The following is a 20,301-nucleotide window of genomic DNA, read 5'->3' on the forward strand; positions in this document are numbered from 1 at the left end:
ATATGTGAAGAAACTGAAAAATGTGAGCCATAGACAAAAGAAAGGCAATCAATGTAAATATACTGTGATTTGACCTATATTTTGGAATTAGCAGACAAATAATTTAAAATATTGTTACAGAAATGTTCAAGGAATTATGAGAAAGGCAGACTATAATGAGTGAATGGATGAAAGAATTATCAACACAAAATGGGAAAATATGTAAGGAACCAAATAGATACTTTAACACTTAAGTGTAAGATAGCTAAAATGAAAAAGTCACTGGATAGGCTTAGCAAAAGATTGAAGCTGGCAGAAGGAAACATTAGTAAACTTGAAAACAGATTTTTAAAATGACCAAATTTGAAGAGAGAGGAAAAATGTACAAAGAACAGTGCCTCATGACCTATGAAACATTATCAAGCAGCCTAATACACTTGTAACTGGAGTCACAAAAGGAATGGAGATAGCAAGACAAAATATTAGAAGAAAGGTAGAAATTCTCCTAAATATGGTGAAAGCATAAATGTATAGATTAAGGCCAATGAACCCTAAGTAGAATAAATTCAAAGCAAACCACTGCGGGGCACACCACAAACTGTTTAAAACTAAAGATAAAGAGAAAATCTTGTATGTATACAGCCTGAGGAAAATGGCTCATAATATCGCTGGGGAAAGTAACACAAATGATGGATGACTTTTCATCAGAAATGATGGAGGCCAGAAGGCAATGGAACTACATCTTTAAAGTATTAAAACTGTCAACCCCAAATTCTCTCTTCATTAAAGTAAGTGACATGGACAATTCCTTGGAAGACTCAAGTTACCAGTGCTGACCCTAGAAGTCGCAAAATATCTGAATAGCCCTATATATTACAGAAATTAAATGTATCAAAAACCTTCCCATAAAGTAAACTTCAGGCCCAATTTCACTGTAGAATTTTCTCAAACATTAAAGAAAAAAAAACTAATCTTACAGAAACACTTTCAGAAAACAGAAGAGAAGAAGGAAAACATTTAAACTTATTTTACGAGGTCAGGATGACCCTAATATAAAACCAGACAAAGATATTACAAACCAGTATCCTTCCTGATCACAGATGTAAAAATCCTTGAATAAATTTAGGAAATTGAATCCAGGAATATTTAAAAATAATAATATATTAGGACCTGATGAGGTTTACCCCAGAAATACAAGGTTAGTTTAACATTCAAAACTCCAGTTAATGCAATTCAGCACATTACCAGAAGAGAGAAAAAATGTAGGTTCATCTTAAGAGATATAGAAAAAACATTTGACAACACTTAACATCCATTTATAATAAAAACTCTCAGAAACTGGCAATAGAAGGAAACTTCCTCATAATGATAAAGGACATTTATGAAAAACTTACAGTTGGCCGGGCGCGGTGGCTCACGCTTGTAATCCCAGCACTTTGGGAGGCCGAGGCGGGCGGATCACGAGGTCAAGAGATCGAGACCACGGTGAAACCCCGTCTCTACTAAAAATACAAAAAATTAGCCGGGCGTGGTGGCGGGCGCCTGTAGTCCCAGCTACTCGGAGAGGCTGAGGCAGGAGAATGGCGTGAACCCGGGAGGCGGAGCTTGCAGTGAGCCGAGATCGCGTCACTGCACTCCAGCCTGGGTGACAGAGCGAGACTCCGTCTCGAAAAAAAAAAAAAAAAAAAAAAAAAAACTTACAGTTAACTTGATAGTTAATACTAAAATATTGAGTGTTTTACCCCTAATATCAGGAATCACACAGAAATCTGTTCTTACTACTACTATTAAACATTGTACTGTAGCTGCTAGCCAGTGTCATAGGACAATCAAAGTCATAAAAGTTATAGAGATTGGAAAGAAATAATTAAACTTGTTTTTATTTACAGGCGTCATAATTATTGACATGGAAAATCCTTAAAAAGTCAACAACAACAAAGAAATTGTCTAGGTATAATAAGTAAATTTATGAAGTTCACAGAATACAAAATCAACATAAGTAATTGCATATCTATAGAGTAGCAGCAAACATTTGGAAAAATAAAATTTAAAACTCTGATTACAATAGTGTTAAAAATATAAAACACTTAGGAGTAAAGTTAAACAGGTACATTATACTAGCATGCAGAAATATACCCTGTTATGGGCTGTGAGACTCAGTATTGTTAAAAATGCTAATCATCTCCAAATTGATTAATTGCTATCTCAGTCAAAATCCCAGGAGTTGAAGGGGGACAAGATGGCCAAGTATAGATAGCCAGGGAGAACTCCTACTGAGACAGAACAGAATATCAAGTAGACTGGCATACTCTGAACAGATCATCTGAGAGGATGTATTGAGGGTGGATAGAGAGATGACCCAGATGCTGGGACTGAATAGAGGAGGAACTGAAAACCCTGCACAGGGTTGCCAACCTCCAGGATGCATGCCAGGCCTTGATTGTCTACTAAGGAAGGGGTGAGTAGAGCAAATGTGGAACAGCCCACTCTTGGCACAGACCTCTAGGATTATAGCTGCAGGAAACACCATAACCCCCATGGATATTGTGTGGGCAGGGGGAGCTGCCAGAAAAGTAGGCAGAGACAGAACTTGAATCTGCATGGAGCTCAGGGGGGCTGGTGCAGGGGCAGCTATAGTGGAATATGGCCATTGGTGCGCATCCCCCAAGGTTCTCCATACTCTTTTAGGTGGCTTTTACCTGTGTGGCCTGCTGGACCTGGAAAGACCAGGACAAGTCTGCTCTGCACAATCCCTTGTCTGCTTGCCCTTCCCAAAGTCCCTGCCTGGCTGTGCTGGCATGCAGCACAGCCTCAGCTACCCTGAAGGACCATTTTGCCAGTGGCTACCATCACAGTGCTTTTGCCAGAGGCCCCCACCACCCCACCAGAGCTCTTTTGCTGACAGCCTCCCAGCAAAGTGTGTTTGCTCATGATCCTGCCACCGGTCCCTCCAGAGTGGATTTGCCTATGGCACCCTGACTGCTTGCTGCTGGAGCACTCCCTGCCCACAGTGCCCCCACTGGAGCACTTCCCACCCATGGAGACCCTGCTGCCCCCACTGGAACAATTTTGCTAATAATCTCCTGCCTGACTCATTCATCCATGACCCCACTACCACACCTCCAGAGCGGATTCACTGCAGTACTCCTGGCATCTCCATCAGAGCACTTCCCACAGTCCCTTCACTGCCCCTGCCAGAGCAATTTTGCTGCCGGCCTCCCACGAGAGTGCATTTGCTTGTGACCCTGCTGCTGCCTCCACTAGAGAGCTTATGCCTGAGGCACTCTTGCTGCCTCTGATGGAGTGCTGTTGCCAGCAGTCTGGGAATAGCTTGGCCACTCTAGCCCAACCAGGGCTTAACCTCAAGGGACCAGAGGATAAAGGCACAAGTCTGGTCCCAGTACCCAGGGTTAGAGGACACTGACCAGGAGCAAGGAGCTGGAACTTGGCCCTCTGAAAGCATCCAAAAATAAAGCTATTCAACTATACACAACTTGCAACAGTCAAGCCCCAAAAGGCAATAAAGAACATAAGAACAAAATGCCCCATCCAAAGAACAGCAACTTCAAAGGATAAAAGAACATCAGCCCTCATAGATGAGAAAGAACCAGTGCAAGAACTCTGGCAACTTTGAAAGCCGGAGGGTCTTCCTACCTTCAAGAAATCACACTAGCTCCCCAGCAATGGTCCTTGAGCAGATTAAAATGGCTGAAATGTCAGACATAGAATTCAGGGTCTGGATAGCAAGGAAACTTGTTGAGATATAAAGGAAGGTTGAAACCCAATACAAGGAGACCAGTGAAACAATCCAAGAGTTGAAAGATGACATAATCGTTTTAAGAAAGAACCAAACTGAACTTCTGGAAATAAAAAATTCACTACAGGAATTTCAAAACATAACTAGAAGCATTAACAACAGAATAGATCAAACTAAAAAAAGAATCTCAGAGCTTGAATTCTGCTTCTTCGAAGCAACACAGACAGACAAAAAATTTTAAAAAAAATTAAAAAGTAAACAAAAGCTTTGAGATTGAGAAATATAGCATATTGTGAAGAGACCAAACCTACAACTCATTGGCATTCCTAAAAGGGAAGGAGAGTGAGCAAGCAAGTTGGAAAACACATTTGAGGATATAGTTCATGACAATTGTCCCAATCTCACTGGAGAGGTCTACATGCAAATTCAAGAAATTCGCAGAACCTCTGGGAGACGCTATACAACACAACCATTCCCAAAACACATAGTCATCAGGTTCTCTAAGGTCCACATGAATGAAAAAGATCTTGGGTAGCTAGAGAGAAAGGGCAGATAACTTACAAAGGGAAAACCATCAGGCTAATAGCAGACCTTCCAGCAGAAACCTTACAAACCAAAAGGGATTGGGGTCCTATTTTTAACATCCTTGAAAAGAAATTCAAACCAAGAATTTTACATCCCACCAAATTAAGCTTCACAAGTGAAGGAGAAACTACACCATTTTCAGACAAGCAAATGCTAAGGGAATTATTATCACTAGACCTGCATTACAAGAGGTCCTAAAGGAAGTGCTAAACGTGGAAATGAAAGAACAATACCTGCCACCACAAAAGCACACTCAAGTACATAGCCCATTGACACCATTAAACAACTATACAGTCAAGTCTACATAACAACCAGCTAATAGCATGATAACAGTATCAAATCCTCACATATCAATATTGACCCTAAATATAAATGGGCTAAATGTCCCACTTATGGGGCATAGAATAGCAAGTTCTATAAAGAAGCAAGAAGGCCGGGCGTGGTGGCTTAGGCCTGTAATCCCAGCACTTTGGTAGGCCGAGGCAGGTGGAACACGAGGTCAGGAGATAGAGACCATCCTGGCTAACATGGTGAAAACCTGTCTCTACTAAAAATACAAAAAAAAATAGCCAGGTGCCTGTAGTCCCAGCTACTCGGGAGGCTGAGGCAGGAGAATGGCGTGAACCCAGGAGGTGGAGCTTGCAGTGAGCCGAGATCGCACCACTGCACTCCAGCTTGGGTGACGGAGCAAGACTCCGTCTCAAAAAAAAACCAAAACAAAACAAAAAAGCAAGGATTGGAGAAAGATCTACCATGCAAATGGAAATTTTTTAAAAAAGCAGGAGTTGCTTTTCTTATGCTAAATAAGACAGATTTTAAACCAGCAATTATACAAAATGACAAAGAAAGGCATTACAAAATGATGATGAAGCATTCAATCCAATAAGAAGCCTTGACTATCCTAAATATATACACATCCAACATTGAAGCAATCAGATTCATAAAACAAGTACTTGGAGATCTATGAAGAGAGTTAGACTACCACACAATAATAGTGGGGGATTTCAACACCCCACTGACAGCATTAGACAGATCATGAAGGCAAAAAACTAACAAAGATAGAAGGATTTAAACTGGACACTGCACCAATTGTACCTAATAGACATCTATACAACACTCCACCAAACCACAGAATATACATTCTTTTCACCTGCACATGGCACATACTCTAAGATTGACCACAAGCTTGGCCATAAATTAAATCTTAATAAATTTAACAAAATATAAATCATACCAACCACATTTTTGGACCACAGTGCAATAAATGTATAAATCAATACCAAAAAGATCTATCAAAACCATACAATCAAATGCAGTCTAAACAACCTGCTCCCGATTGACATTTAGGTAAAGAATAAAATTAACGCAGAAATAAAAAAAAAGTCAAGTTTCAGGATACAAAATTAATGCACAAAAATCAGTAGCTTTTCTATATACCAATAATATCCAAGCTGAGAATCAAATCAAGAATGCAATCCCATTTAGAATAGCCACAAAAAGAATAAAATACCAAGGAATAATACAGCTTACCAAAACGTGAAAGATCTCTAAAATGAGAATTACAAAACACTGCTGAAAGAAATCAGAGACAACACAAATAAAAAAAAAAAAATTCCATGCTCATGTGTAGGAAGAATCAGTATTGTTAAAATGGCCATACTGCCCAAAGCAATTACAGATTCAATGCTAGTTCAATGACACTACCAACATAATTTTCCATAGAATTAGAAAAAACAATTTTAAAATTTGTGTGGGACCCAAACAGATCCTGAATCACCAAAGCAATCCTAAGAAAAAAGAACAACACTGGAGGCATCACACTACCCAACTTTAAACTATACTAGTAGGCTCCAGTAACCAAAAGCTCATGGTACTGGTACAAGAAAGATACATAGACCAAAGGAACAGATTAGAGAACACAGAAATGAAGTCACACACCTACAACCATCTGTTGGTTGTAGGAAAGAACTCCCTATTTAATAAATGGTGCTGGGATAAGTGGCTAGCCATACACAGAAGATTGAAGCTGGACTCTACCTTTCACCATAAACAAAAATTAACTCAAGATGGATGAAATACTTAAATATAAGACCTAAAACAGTAAAAACCTTGGAAGAAAACCTAGGAAATAGCATTCTGAACATCAACCTTGGCAATGAATTCATACTAAGTTCCCAAAAGCAATGGCAACAAAAACAAAAATTTATAAGTGGGACCAATTAAACTAAAGAGTTTCTGCACAGCAAAACAAAAACAAAAACAAAAAACTATCAACAGAGTAAACAGATAACCTCCAGAATGGGAGAAAGTATTTGCAAACTATATATCCAACAAAGGTCTGATTGCAGAATCTATAAAAAATGTAAACAATTCAACAAAGAAAAACCAAATATGCTGATTAAAAAACAGGCAAAAGACATGAACAGACACTTCTCAGAAGCAGACACATATGCAGCCAACAAATATGGGAAAAAATGTTCATCATCAGTAATCATTAGAGAAACGCAAAACAAAACCACGATGAGATAACATTTCACACCAGTCAAACTGGCCATTATTAAGAAGTCAAAAAACAATAGATACTAATGAAGTTGCAGAGAAAAGGGAATGCTTATACACTGTAAGTGAAAATGTGAATTAGTTCAGCCACTGTGGAAAGCAGTGTGGAGATTTCTCAAAGAACTTAGAACTACCATCCTGCCCAGCAATCCCACTACTGGGTAGATACCGAAAGGAAAATAAATTGTTCTATCAAAAAGACACATGTACTTGAATGTTCATTGCAGCACTATTCACAATAGCAAAGACATAAAATCAACAAAGATGTGCATCAACAGTGGGCTGGATAAAGAAAATGTGGTACATATATACCATGGAATACTACGCAGCCATAAAAAGAATAAAATCATGTTCTTTGCAGCAACATGAATGTGGCTGGAGGCCATTATCCTAAGTGAATTAATTCAGGAACAGAAAACCAAATACTGTATGTTCTTACATATAAGTGGGAGCTAAACAGTGGGTACTTGTGGACACAAAGATGAGAACAATAGGCATTGAGGACTGCTTGAGTGGGGACAGAGGGAAAGAGGTGAGCATGAGTTAGAAGACTACATAGCAGGTACTATGCTTATTACCTGGGTGATGGGATCATTCTTAAACCAAGCTCAGTGACACACAATTGGCCCATGCAACAAATCTGCACATGTACCCCCTGAACCTAAAATTAAAGGAGAGGAAAAAATATCCCAGCAGTCATTTTGTAGAACTGACTTTTAATTCTAAAATATATGTGAAAATGCAAAGAGTCCTAAATACCCAGACAATCTTGAAGAATAACAAATTTGGAGTCATACTACCTCTTTTCAGGACACACTGTGTAGGTACAATAACCAGGAAGGTGTGAGGTTGGTGTAAGGTAGACACTTAGATCAGTGGACCCCAATAGAAAGTCCAGATGTGGACTTTTTAAAAAATTGAGGTGAAATTTACATAACATACAATTAGCCATTTTGAAGTGTCTAAGTAGTGTCAGTGCATTTATGTGTTGTGAAATCACAAGGTTAGTTGGTTTTTTTTTAACCAGGTGCTTGGGTAATTCAATCAGAAAAGGAAAATCTTCTCAACAAATAATGCTGAAACAAGTAGTTAGACAGATGGGGAGAACATAAATTTCAACTTCTCTCTCACACACACATACAAATTGGAGATCAATCATAGATCAAAGCATAAAATCTTAAACTCTAAAGCTTGCAAAAGAAAATAAAGGAAACTATTTCCTCAGAGAAGACACAAAAACATACAAGGGAACATAGATAAATTTGACTTTATTACAATTATAAACTCCTGCTCACATAAAGACACTGATAAGAAAATAAAATGTAATCCAAAGATAGGTAGAAAAGATTCACAGTACATATACCTAACATAGGATTTTTATGCTTAATATATAAAAACCCATACTAATCAATAACAAAAGTAAACACCATTAGAAATCATTAGACGTCATAAGTCAGAAGGGCGTGCAATGAAATGCACAATGATATAGCTTTTCACACCCACTAGATGGTTAAACATTTTTTAAAAAGACTGACAACACTTAATACTGGTGAGAATGTAAACAATAAGAATTCTTGAACACGCTTGGTGGGGTTTTAAAATTGTACAGCCACTTTGGAACACTGGTCATTTCTTATTAAGTTAAATATATATCTTTCCTATGACCCAGTAATTCTTCTAGATACTTACCCTAGAGAAATGAAAATACATATCCCCCAAAATACTTATAAAAGAATGTTTATAGCAGCTTCACTGATAATAGATAAAAACTGGAAAACAAGTCACATGACCTACAACAGAAAATTGGATAAACAAAATGGTGGTATAATCACACCATGAAATACTGCTTGGTAATGAAAGGGAACATGTGACAACACGGAGGAATCTCAAAAATACTACGTTAAGTGAAAGTGATACTGGGCAGGTGTGTTAGTCCATTCTCACACTGCTATAAAGAATTATCTGAGACTGGGAAATTTATGAAGAAAAGAGGTTTAATTGACTCACAGTTCCATGGGCTGTACAGGAAGCAAGACTGGGAGGCCTCAGGAAACTTACAGTCATGGTGGAAGGCAACGGGGAAGCAAGCACATCTGACATGGCAGAGCAGGAGAGAGAGAGAACAAAGAGGGAAGCGCCACACACTTTTAAACCATCAGATCTCATGACAAGTCACTCACTATCATGAGAATAGTGAGGGAGAAGTCCACCCCTATGATTCAGTCACCTTCTACCAGCCTCCTACCCCAACACATGGGGATTACAATTCGACATGAGATTTGGGTGGGGACCCAGAACCAAATCATATCATTCTGCCTGTGGCCACTCCCAAATATCATGTCCCGCTCACATTTCAAAACCAGTCATGCTTCCCAACAGTCCCCTAAAGTCTTAATTTATTCCAGCACTAACTCAAAATTCAAGTCCAAAGTATCATCTGAGACAAGGCAAGTCCCTTCTGCCTAGTAGCCTGTAAAATAAAAAACAAGTTAGTTACTTCCAATATGCAATGGGGTTACAGACATTGGGTAAACACTCCTACTCCAAAAGGGATAAATGGGCCAAAACTAATGGGCTACAGGCCCCCTGCAAATCTGAAGTCCAGCAGGGCAGTCATTAAATCTTAAAGTTCCAAAATGATCTCCTTTGACTTTATGTCTCACATCCAGGCCACATTGATGCAAGAAGTCGGTTCCCAAGGCCTTGGGGAGCTCCACCCCTGTGGCTCTGAAGGGTACAGCCTTCATGGCTACTTTCACGGGCAGACGTTGCATGCCTGCAGCTTTTGCAAGCACATGGTGCAAGGTGTCAGTGGATCTAGCATTCTGGGGTCTGGAGGACAATGGCCCTCTTCTCACAGCTCCACTAGGTAGGGCTCCAGTTGAGACTCCGTATTGGTTCCAATCCCACATTTCCCCTCTGCACTGCCCTAGTAGAGGTTCCCCATGAGGGCCCTGCCCCTGCAGCAGAATTCTGCCTGGACATCCAGGCATTTCCATATATCCTCTGAAATCTAGGTGGAGGTTCCCAAAGCTCAATTCTTGTTTTCTGTGCACCTGAATGCCCAAAACAACATGGAAGCCACCAAGGCCTGGGGCTTGCACCCTCTGAAGCTGTGGCTCGAGCTGTACCTTGGCCCCTTTTAGCCATGGCTGGAGCTGGAGTGGCTGGGGCTCAAGGAACCATGTCCCAAGGTTGCACAGAACAGTAGGGCCCTTGACCAAGCCCACAGAACCATTTTTCCCTCCTAGACCTCCAGGCCTGTGATGGGAGGGGCAGCCACAAAAATTTCTGAAATGCCCTGGAGACATTTTCCCCATCGTCTTGGCTATTAACATTTGGCTGCTTGTTGCTTATGGAAATTCTGCAATGGCTTGAATTTCTCCCCACTAAATGAATTTTTCTTTTCTACCACATGGTCAGGCTGCAAATTTTCCAAACTTGTATGCTCTGCTTCCCTTTTAAATATAAGTTCCAACTTCAGATCATCTCTTTCTTCACACATATGAGCACACACTTCTAGAAACAGTCAGGTTACCTCTTGAATGCTTTGCTGCTTAGAAATTTCTTCCTCCAGTTACACTAAATCTTCTCTTTCAAGTTTATAGTTCCAAAGATCTCTAGGGCAGGGGCAAGATACCACCAGTCTGTTTGCTAAAGCATAGAAAGAGTGACCTTTACTCCAGTTCCCAATAAGTTCCCCATCTCCATCTGAGACCACCTCTGCCTGGACTTCATTGTCTGTATCACTATCAGTATTTGGTTAAAAACATTCAACAAGTCTGTAGGAAGTTTCAAACTTGCCCTAATCTTCCTGTCTTCTTCTGAGCCCTCCAAACTGTTTCAACCTCTGCCCATTACCCAGTTCCAACGTCACTGCCACATTTTCAGATATCTTTATAGCAGTGCCCCACCTTCCTGGTATAAATTTTCTGTATTAATTCATTCTCACATGGCTATAAAGAATTACCTGAGCCTGGGTATTTATGAAGGAAAGAGGTTTAATTGACTCACAGTTCTGCATGGCTGGGGAGGCCTCAGGAAACTTACAATCACGGCAGAAGGTGAAGAGGAAGCAAGGGCTGTCTTAAATGGTGGCAGAAGAGAGAGAGAATGAAGGGGGAAGCACCACACACTTCTAAACCGTCAGATCTCACAAGAACTCACTCACTATCATGAGAACAGCAAGGGGAAGTCTGCCCCCCATGATCCAGTCACCTCCCATCAGGTCCCTCCCCCAAGACATGGGGATTACAATTAGAACTGAGACTTGAGTGGGGACACAAAGCCAAACCATATCAGCAGGTGAGCTACAAAATTGGAGCTTAGCCTGAGAGGGTTCTTGGCTTTGCCCAGGAAAGAATTCAAGGGTAAGCCAGTGGTGTTAGACAGCAAATATTACTGAAGCAGTGGTGCATGGCAGCAGCAGATGTGCTGCTCCTTTCAAAGCAGGGCTACCCCAACAGGCAGTGCGCCCAGAGTAGCAGCTCAGGGGCAGTTCTGCCATCATATTTATACTCACTTTTATTTACATGCAAATTAATGGGTGGATTACGCAGAAATTTCTAGAAAAAGGCTTGTGGCTTCCAGGTTGTCAGGTCATCACCATGGAAAGAGGTGATGCCTTCTGGTTGTTGCCATGACAATGGTAAAGTGACATGGCACTGGTGGGCCTGTCTTATAGAAAGGTGCTTTTTCCTCTTCCCTGTTTCATCCTGTCTTCAATCTGGTACACAGCTCAAGTGCCACTTCCAGAGTCAAGTCCCACCTCCTACCTCAAAAGCAGCCAAACACAAAACAATCCTCTTTATGTAATTCTATTTATATGAAGTCCAAGAAAAGGCAAAACTCATAGACGCTGATGGAAATTAGGAAAAGTTTTGGCTGTAGGGGTGGAGATTGACTGGAATTTGACTGGAAGTGGGCAGAAGAGAACTTTATGGAGCCCTGGAAATGCTCTGTCTTGACTGTACTGCTGGCCCTGGGGATATAAAGCCACCAAGACTCATCGGATTGTGCCTTGGAGCATGTGTGCACTCTGCCCTATGTAAAATGTCCTTCCAAACAAGTGGTAATAATGAGGTCACCTGTATGTCCACAGTCTTGTAACTTGATCCAGTCACACAGGGCCTATTGGGATTTTCATGCTGGTCACAGCACCATAGACATACTCCATGGAATCATGTCAGCAGGTGCTCAGTGCCCAATCCAGGGTCTGGATTTGCTGCCATTTATGTAACTCACCCCAACGAAGCTTTGGAGAACAGAGAGGGAGCTGCCTTTTCCTCACAGTTCAAAAGGACCCTTCACTCTGCCTCTCCACATTCACGTTCACAGTGGTGAAAAATACCACACAGACCCTGGGCCATCTCCCTGTTTAATGGAGTCTTGAACGGACACCTGACATGAAGAGCCTATTGTGCCCAGCACCCTGATTTATTAGGCGGAAGCTGCAGGCCACCACTGGCCACACTTTGGTCAAAAGAAGACAAAAGGAGGAGGTGTCCAGAGACAACCCCAGGTCAGGCTTCACTGTGATGAGCAGAGGGAGCCCTTGCAGGCAACCTCTTTGCAGGAATTCAAGTCCAGGCAGCTGGCTCGACAGTGCCCAGACATGGTCACAGTTACTCCTCCAGAGGGCTCTGTGACCCCCAGCATGGGCCTTGGCGGGGGGAGCTCAGCTGTATCATGTGGGCTCAGTCCCTGGAATCAGGAACCAGCCTGATGACCCTCCAGGCAGGGAATTGACAGCTGAGGCCTGCAGATCACCTCTCTGGGACATCACCCAGGGTCATCCCAGGTGGCCGTGTGGCCTTCCCAGCTACGCCCAGCCTGGCAGAGTGCACCTACTCCAGGCTGCCATGTGAGAAAGGGGACAACGTCATAGCGCTGTGGCAGGCCACCCACCTTCTGCTGGGGCTCCGAGGTTTCCAGCAAGCCTAGTGTGCAGTGAGCAGTGTGGGGATGGCTGTCTGGGCCACTGCTGGTCACAGGAGGCCAGGGCTGGCCCTGCAGGCCACAGCACCCCTCATGGGCATTCTCTTCGTCCTCGTTGGCCTTTCTAAGCTCTGCCCCTCCTCTGAGTGCTCATTTCTGTGCTAAAATTATCTGGCAAATTCACTTCCACTCAGGCATCAGAGGAAAGACGTGCAGCTCCTCCAGCAGGAGGGGCAACAGCCTGGGGTTTCCTGAAATCCAGGCTCCTGGCCTCTGACACGGGAGGGTGCCTCCGAGGGCTCTGGGCCTCGGAGTAGGTGACGTTGCACAAAGAAGTGAGATCCTAGCTGGGCTGCGAAAAACTCCCCAAGGGATGTCCAGCTCAGGCCAGGAAGTCCTAGAGGGGTCCTGGAGGAATTGTGGGAGGGGCTGACTCAGGCGTGTAGACCACAGAGAGGTGAGAGGTGGGGGCGGTATTCTTGGCCTGGTTGAAGCCCCTCCCTGACGCCACTCTTATCTCAAGTTGGGGCTGAGGTAGGGGGCTGCGCAGCCCCAGGGCACAGAGCCAGCTGCGTGGCTGCCTCAGTCCTTCAGCAGTGGAGATAAGTCACAGTGGCTGTTTCTGTTGTGTTGTCAGAGAGCAAAAATAGATTGTGTCTCCCTTTCCCAGAAGGGCCCTGGCATGGGCCTGGGCCAGGCTGCTGTCTGCCCTTGGCCTTGGGAGGAACGATGCCTGGCCGAGTGGTCAAGAGCATGAGTGCAGTTTGCCTGCTCCCCGCCTCCTCTTGCTCATGGGGGAAACAAAAGGCTGGCCGGGGAGGGGCTCCCTAGGCCTGCCCCATCCATTCTCCCCCAGGGCCTCAGGCTGTGAGGGCGGTGGGGATCCCTATACTCCACATCCAGCTCCATGGGGCCTCAAAGGTGGGGCTCCCTGGGAATGCTGGGCTGAAAAGCCCTAGGACCCTGAACCAGACCCAGAGCAGGGTGGTCTGTGCTGCAGGGCTCGGGCAGGAGAGTGAACCCACACACACTCAGCCGCCTCCCAGAGCTCTCAGGGACGCATAGTCAGCTGGCGATCAGCCTGCGGGAGCAGGTCTGTGAGGATGGGTGGGCTCCCTCGGGGAAGACCAGCAGGGGCTCTCAGGGCGCGCTTGGGTGAGGGTGAGCTCACCTTTGACCTGCGAGCTCCAAGTGGCACTTGGCTGGAGCTGTTTCCATGGCCTAGGTGGACCCCCAGTCTATCTAGCCAGGGTGAGGGAGGGTACCGGCCACACTGTCCAGCCCCCAAGTTCCGTTCTAGCGTCCACTGAATGAGATGGGGCACTGCACAGGGTCCACCCTCTCTGGACCAGATGGGGGGACCCCGACGAACCTCTCAAGTGGAGGGACAAGGAGATAGAGCGGCTTGCTCTGCAGGGTACCACTCTGCCGTCTCCGTCTCTGAGCTGGAGCTGCTGTGGGCTGTGTCTCTCCGCAGGCCGATGTGGACCCTGGTGCCTCCTTTATGGTATAGGGCACTGTGAGTTGGGCAGAGCGGGCATCTTCCTGACCCAGGGCATGACGGCTTCCCAGTGGGGGTGAGTGGGACTGCAGCTGAGCTGGGGTTTGGGTTCCCAGCAGTGAGGGTCCCTGGTAGGATCGGGCACTCCCTGTCCATATGGAAAGCAGACACGGTGCTCTGTCACCTGACAGGTGAGCTCTGTAGAGTGTCGGGGAGGCCAGCTGGGGCCCTAGTGCATGGTGGTGTCACGCGCTGGTCTCCACCCATTGGCACAGGGACCCGCCACCCCCCAAGCCTTGCTCCAGGTTCCTGACTCAAGCCCCTGGAGGAGGCCTGTGTGGAGACGGTCAGGGGCTCAGGGTCCCTGAGAGCCTGGAGCTCTGGAATCCGGAAGGCTGCTCCTTCACGTTCGCCTGGCAGGGGCCGAGGCTGCAGTGAACCTGAGGGTTTGGGGAATCAGCCCGCACTTCAGGCTGCGAATCCCTGGGCTCCTTCCCGCTCCTCGCTCTCCGCCGCCCCCGGCCCCCCATGTGTTTATGCCCCACTTATCTCCCGCAGCACATTTCGGAGGTGGGTGTAAAGAAAATTCTGATCTTTTAAAATAGATTTCACAGGGGAGGTGGAAAGCGGGAAGGAAGGGATGAGTTTGTCTTGCGTTTGTTTTTAAAATAGGCCAGTGTGAGCCTGGTGTTTACGGCCGGCTGATGGTGTCGCCACATCGTCCGTTCCAGCCCCCAGGACAGTCATTTCTGCTGAGCCCACGCACCATTTCTTGGCTTTTTGGTTCTCAAACCCAGGGCTGCATGGCCTCACGATATTTGTGGTTGTGTGTGTGTGCACATGCGTGTGTTTGTGTGTGTGTGTGTGTGTGTGCACGCGTGTGGAGGTGGGTGAGCTGAGAACGAAGCCTTCGGGGAAGCCGGGCGGACGGCACCACCCGTGTCACCCTCTATCCTGTGTGTGCTCACACGTGAGTGACAAGAAGTAGCTGGGTCTGCAAATACTTGCCCTGGGTGGCTGTGGCTGGAGATGATTGGCCGGGGCTGATCAGCATCTTAGGGGGCCACACCGCTCCATCCAATGCGGGCCGAGTGGTCTTTGCACACACACAGTACTCAGGACATCCGCACCCTGACCTGCAGCTGCATCGCTTCATGAGGTCACTGAGGGGCGGCAGTCGGGCTGGAGGCTCTCGTGGAGGAATCCCATCCTGGCAGCTGGGTTTTCCTTCCTCTGGGCACCCCGAACTTTTGTGGTCACTAAGCCCTGACCTGCTGCCTGCAGCACCAGGACATCACCCATGGACATTGTGGGGCCTGGTGAAGCTCTCCTGAGCACCAGGCTCCTGGCAGAGGGGGCTCCTGGCCACCCAGAGCAGCAAGACCTTCCCTGAGCTGCTCCCCATAGGGGGCCAGTGAGCAGTGGGACCTCCCAGGTGCTGCTCCACCATCGGGAGCCAGTGAGACAGCAATCTGATGACAGACTCACCTCCTGGATCCAGCCGTGCCTGAAACCCATCTGCCACTTACACTTTCTGATTCCATAAACTAGTCAATTGTCACATTGTAAGTTTTGAAACAGATGTTAGTCACTTGCACAGGCATGAATCCTGACCACCGAGCAACGGATTTCCCACATGACCTAGACTTGGAGCAATGGTGACCAGCAATGGTGGAGCAGGACGTGGAAGATCCTGCTGCTCACTGTCGCCCCCGATGGTGGAGCAGCACATGAAGGATCCCACTGCTCACTGTTGCTCCAAGGGTGGAGCAGCTCATGGAAGGTCTCCAAAGAGGCTGCCTCCATCTGCCTATCTCTGCTCTGCTTCCCCTTGGATAGCTTCATTCTTGGACACGCTGTCTCTCCAGGTGACATGACGGCCATAAGAAGCTCCAGGCATAGAGCAACTCTCTATTTTCAATAACCTTCCAAGACTCTCAGGAATCAGAGTGGTCCACCTGGGTCATGTGCCCACCCAGTCCCTGTCTCCGGAGCTGGGCGGTGCTGATTGGCCAGCCTGGGTCATGTGTCTGTGGCCAGGGCTGCTGGACTGGGGAGAGGGTCATTTTCGGAGCAAACACAGAGAGCCGTTCCCTAAGAAAGAGAGTGAATGGTAGGCAGGCAGAAATCACATGCGCCCCCTGAGTGCAGCCACGCCTGGCGTGGCCAGCAAGAGCTCCCATGGAGAAAAACTATTTCTACAGGTAACAGCCCTCCTCAGGGATATTGGGGCTCCGCTTTCCAACCTCTTTCTTCCTTGGGAGCAAAAACTCTGTGGCTCCAGGACCTGCCTCTCTGAAAACCCCCGTAAAGCTTCAAAGGGGCCTGTCCACCTCGCCAGCTTTGATCTCAGGAGGAAACTCGCTCAGACACATGACCAAGAGGAATGTGTACGATTCCAGGTATGCACAGGCACCTCCCTGGGCAGAAAGCAAGGCGCTTTCATCACAGGCTGCGGGACTCACCATCTGAAGAGACTCGATGCCCTTGAAAGCGCTTTTCTTTTTATTATGTTTGAAATTCAGCAATGAAAACTGCCTTGTCTTGCTTCTACGGAAGCCGTAAGGATGAGAAAGTGGAGCACTGTCGTGGAAACAGGCAGAAATTTGGTGACATGAGAGCGGTCTCAGGACAGGGTGGAGCCAGGGATCAGAACTGTGGCGCCCAGTCCCAGCTCAGCTAAGCCAATGTGCGTCTTTGGGTAAGTTGCTTCCCCTTTCTGGGCCCTGGTTTGAGCTTTCATAATAAAAACCACCTTCATGCCCTCATGACACTTTGCACAGTGTCATCAGCATTTGGGGCCACATGATTTCTGCAGGTCCCTCAAGTCTACAGTTTTATTATTCTAGGCTCCAGGCTTAAGATGATCTGTGGAAACCCTTGGATCAAATAGCATAATCATTTCTAAAAGTCAGCCTTCCAAAATCAGTCTGGGAGCAGAGAAAAGAGCTTCTGACACAGGGATAAAGACAGCAGGAGCTGCATGGGGGCTTCAGCGGCGTGTCCTGCACCTGCTCAGGAAAGACCCTCCTGGAGACCTGGTCACTGAGAGGGCGGAAGGAAGGCATGGCAAACACAGGTGGTCTTTTAAAGATTTGACCATGAGGAGCGGGAGAGAGTGAAGATCGCTAGCGGGATGCAGGGTCCGGGGACAGTTCTGAGAAAGGAGGCACTTAGAGCAGCTAAAATGCCAAGGACAGAGGAACTGGGCAGGGCTGGGGTGAGATGCAGGCGGTGCCCCGTGGTGCAAGGCTGTGACCAGGGTGAAGGGGGTGCTGGTAAGCGATGGGGGCAAGGGCGAACCCCTCTTCTACTGCACGGGGGGAAATGGTGCAGGGGCTTCTGGGCCTTGATTTTCTCAGTGCAGTGGGAGTCAAGGTCATGGCTAAGGAGAGGAGGCAGGGGTAGGGTTCATGGTCACCTTCCAGAGCCTGACCCTGCAGGAAGGACCCTTGCTCTGCAGCTGTGCTCCTTGGCCTGGGGGTAAAGTCACAGGCTGGATGGATGGAGGGGATGGATTTCAAGGACTGGGGGAAGAAGGATGGGCAGCCATGGTTTCACGTTTTGTGGGGCCTGAGGTTCCTTCCAGGTCCTTGGCCAGCCTGCGTGGGTGAGGGGCCTGGGACTCCAGCCTCAATAGCATTTTGGACAATCTGCCTGCATGCCGCACCATGAGGAAGGAACACCATGTGGGCCTGGGTCTCAAAGGGGACAGATGTGTCCCTGACCTCACCGGCCTGGTTAATGGGATTTGGGGCTGAGGGCCAAAGAGGGGCCCCTGGGGCACGGGGATCCTCACGACTCAGGGTCTCCCCTAAGCACACAGCACCAACACGGTGCCAACTCGAAGCCTCCTGGGTGTTCAACCTGAACTTCCCAAGGTGGAGCCACTGAGCTCCCGACTCCAGAGTCTCCCAGCCAGTGCATTTGGGATCGCGCCCTCCATCACACACAGAGATGGCAGCTCCTCTGGAGGGAAGTGTCCGAGCTGGGGACTCTCGATGTCGCTCCTCCTGGATTGGGGAATGGTGGACCCAGGCCCCTGTTTCAGCCCCTTGCGCTGGACTGTTCTGGAAGATTCAGTTCAACCTTCATCTCTTAGTGCAGGGGAATATGTGTCAGAGTGTGTGCGATGGCACCAGGCTGGAATAAAAGAATGAGATTCCTTTGCAGTTTGGAGGTAAAGCTCAGTCACCACCCTGAGACAATGAGAAAAGCTGCCTCATCTGGAGGAGACAGTATGGGGCTGAAAGTCGGCTCAGATACAGTTATGGGGCAGCAGGAGACACATCTCAGCCTACTCTTCTTTCATCTGAGAGGAGAAAGCACTCAAAGGGCTTTAAATTAAAATCAATTTCTGTTCAATCCTGGGCTAATTTGGTTGGCCATCTCTTTCAGCTTGAATGGAGGTGCAATAAAGTGAGGGCACTTTCTGTGAGATCTGGAAGGACCCTTGGAAGTGATCTCATCCTGCCTCCCTCCAGGGAGCCAGGGAAGGCCTGAGCCCTACGGGGCGAAGACAAGCCGGCCTCCGCCCAGGGCATCCTGTCGAGGTCCTGGAGAGATCTGTGTCCCTGGTCACACTGGGACAGTGTCAGCTCCCATCCATCTGGTCCTAATTCTTGCTCCTAATTCTGCCTCCTGGTTTGCAGAACCCAGAGACCCGAGACGACACGACAGGCACCACACTGAACGTGGGACTCACTTGATCCCTTAGGTGTCCCTCTGAGGGGGGCTCATGCTCACATGCTAGGGATCAGGGGCTCCAAGAAGGACAGGGACTTGCTGCTGGTCACACAGCTTAGGGCTGCATGGTGGGTTATAGAGTGATGCCCCCCAAATGGCACAGCCACACCCTAATCTCTGGTACCTAACAATGTGACCTTATTTGGTTTCTGCAGATGTAATTAAGTTAAGGATCTGGAGGCATGATCATCTAGATTTAAGGTGGACCCTAAATCCAATGGCTGTGTTTTCATAAAAGAAAGGAGAATGAGACAGAGACAGACACAGTAGGGAGGCCCCGTGAAGACAGAGGCAGAGACGGGAGCGGAGAGGCCACAAACCAAGGAAACCGGGAGCCACTGGGTGCTGGAAGAGGTGCCAGGACCCTCCCCTAGAGCCCCCCGCTGGTTGTGCAGCCGCTTCACAGGGACGCCTGCTTAGGGGATGAGGGGAAGAGGTGGAGGGTGGTCAGAGGTGTGGAAACAGGACAGGAGGACGCTGCCTGTTCATCCATGGCCGTCCCCTTCTGGAAAGCCTTTCTGAACGGGAAGCTGGGCTGCCTACCATGAGCTGCAGTGACAGCCCCTCACAGCCACTGTCCTCCGGGCTGTCCCAGGAGGCACCTGAGCTCCTGCAGGTCAGGGGTTTCCCACTCCCAGAGCCTCTGGGGGCTCAGTGCCCCTCTGCCCACTTTGTGTCCGGCTGGATCAGGAGGCTCACATCGCCCTCCTCAGAGCAAAGCTCACCCACATCCCATGAAGGGATGGGCAGGACCCGTGAGCCCACCCTGTGACGGGAAGGCCCCACAGTACAGATACAGGGAGCCCCTCCAACGGCACGCACCACCAGGGTGCCAGATCAGGCTAGACCAGCGGCCAGCACCCACCTGCAGAGCAGGCAGTCCTGAAATCCTGTTTCCACACCTCCTGAGCCCCTCTTCCCTGTATGGCCTCCAGGCCGCCTCCCTCTGTCAGGATTAAGCCCAGCTTCCTCAGGGAGACCGTGTCTGTCTCCATCCCCAGGCACCCTCACACTCACTCCCAGCTGCGTGGCTGCCACCCACCCAGCTGGGGTTTCCATTAGGCCCAGTAGGTTCCCCACCTTGGTCTCCTTCAGTGGGTTCCTTCTACACCACTGAGGTCAGGGCCACATCACAGTCATTTATGTGTCCAGGGCTGTGAACATGAAGCTGCCACGGTCAGCATTCCCTGTACGTGGATGTAGGGTCAGGACCACTGTGCCCTGTGGGGGCCTAGGT

This window comes from Hylobates moloch, unplaced genomic scaffold (genome assembly GCF_009828535.3).
Source record: "Hylobates moloch isolate HMO894 unplaced genomic scaffold, HMol_V3 SCAFFOLD_1, whole genome shotgun sequence".
Lineage (NCBI taxonomy): Eukaryota > Metazoa > Chordata > Mammalia > Primates > Hylobatidae > Hylobates > Hylobates moloch.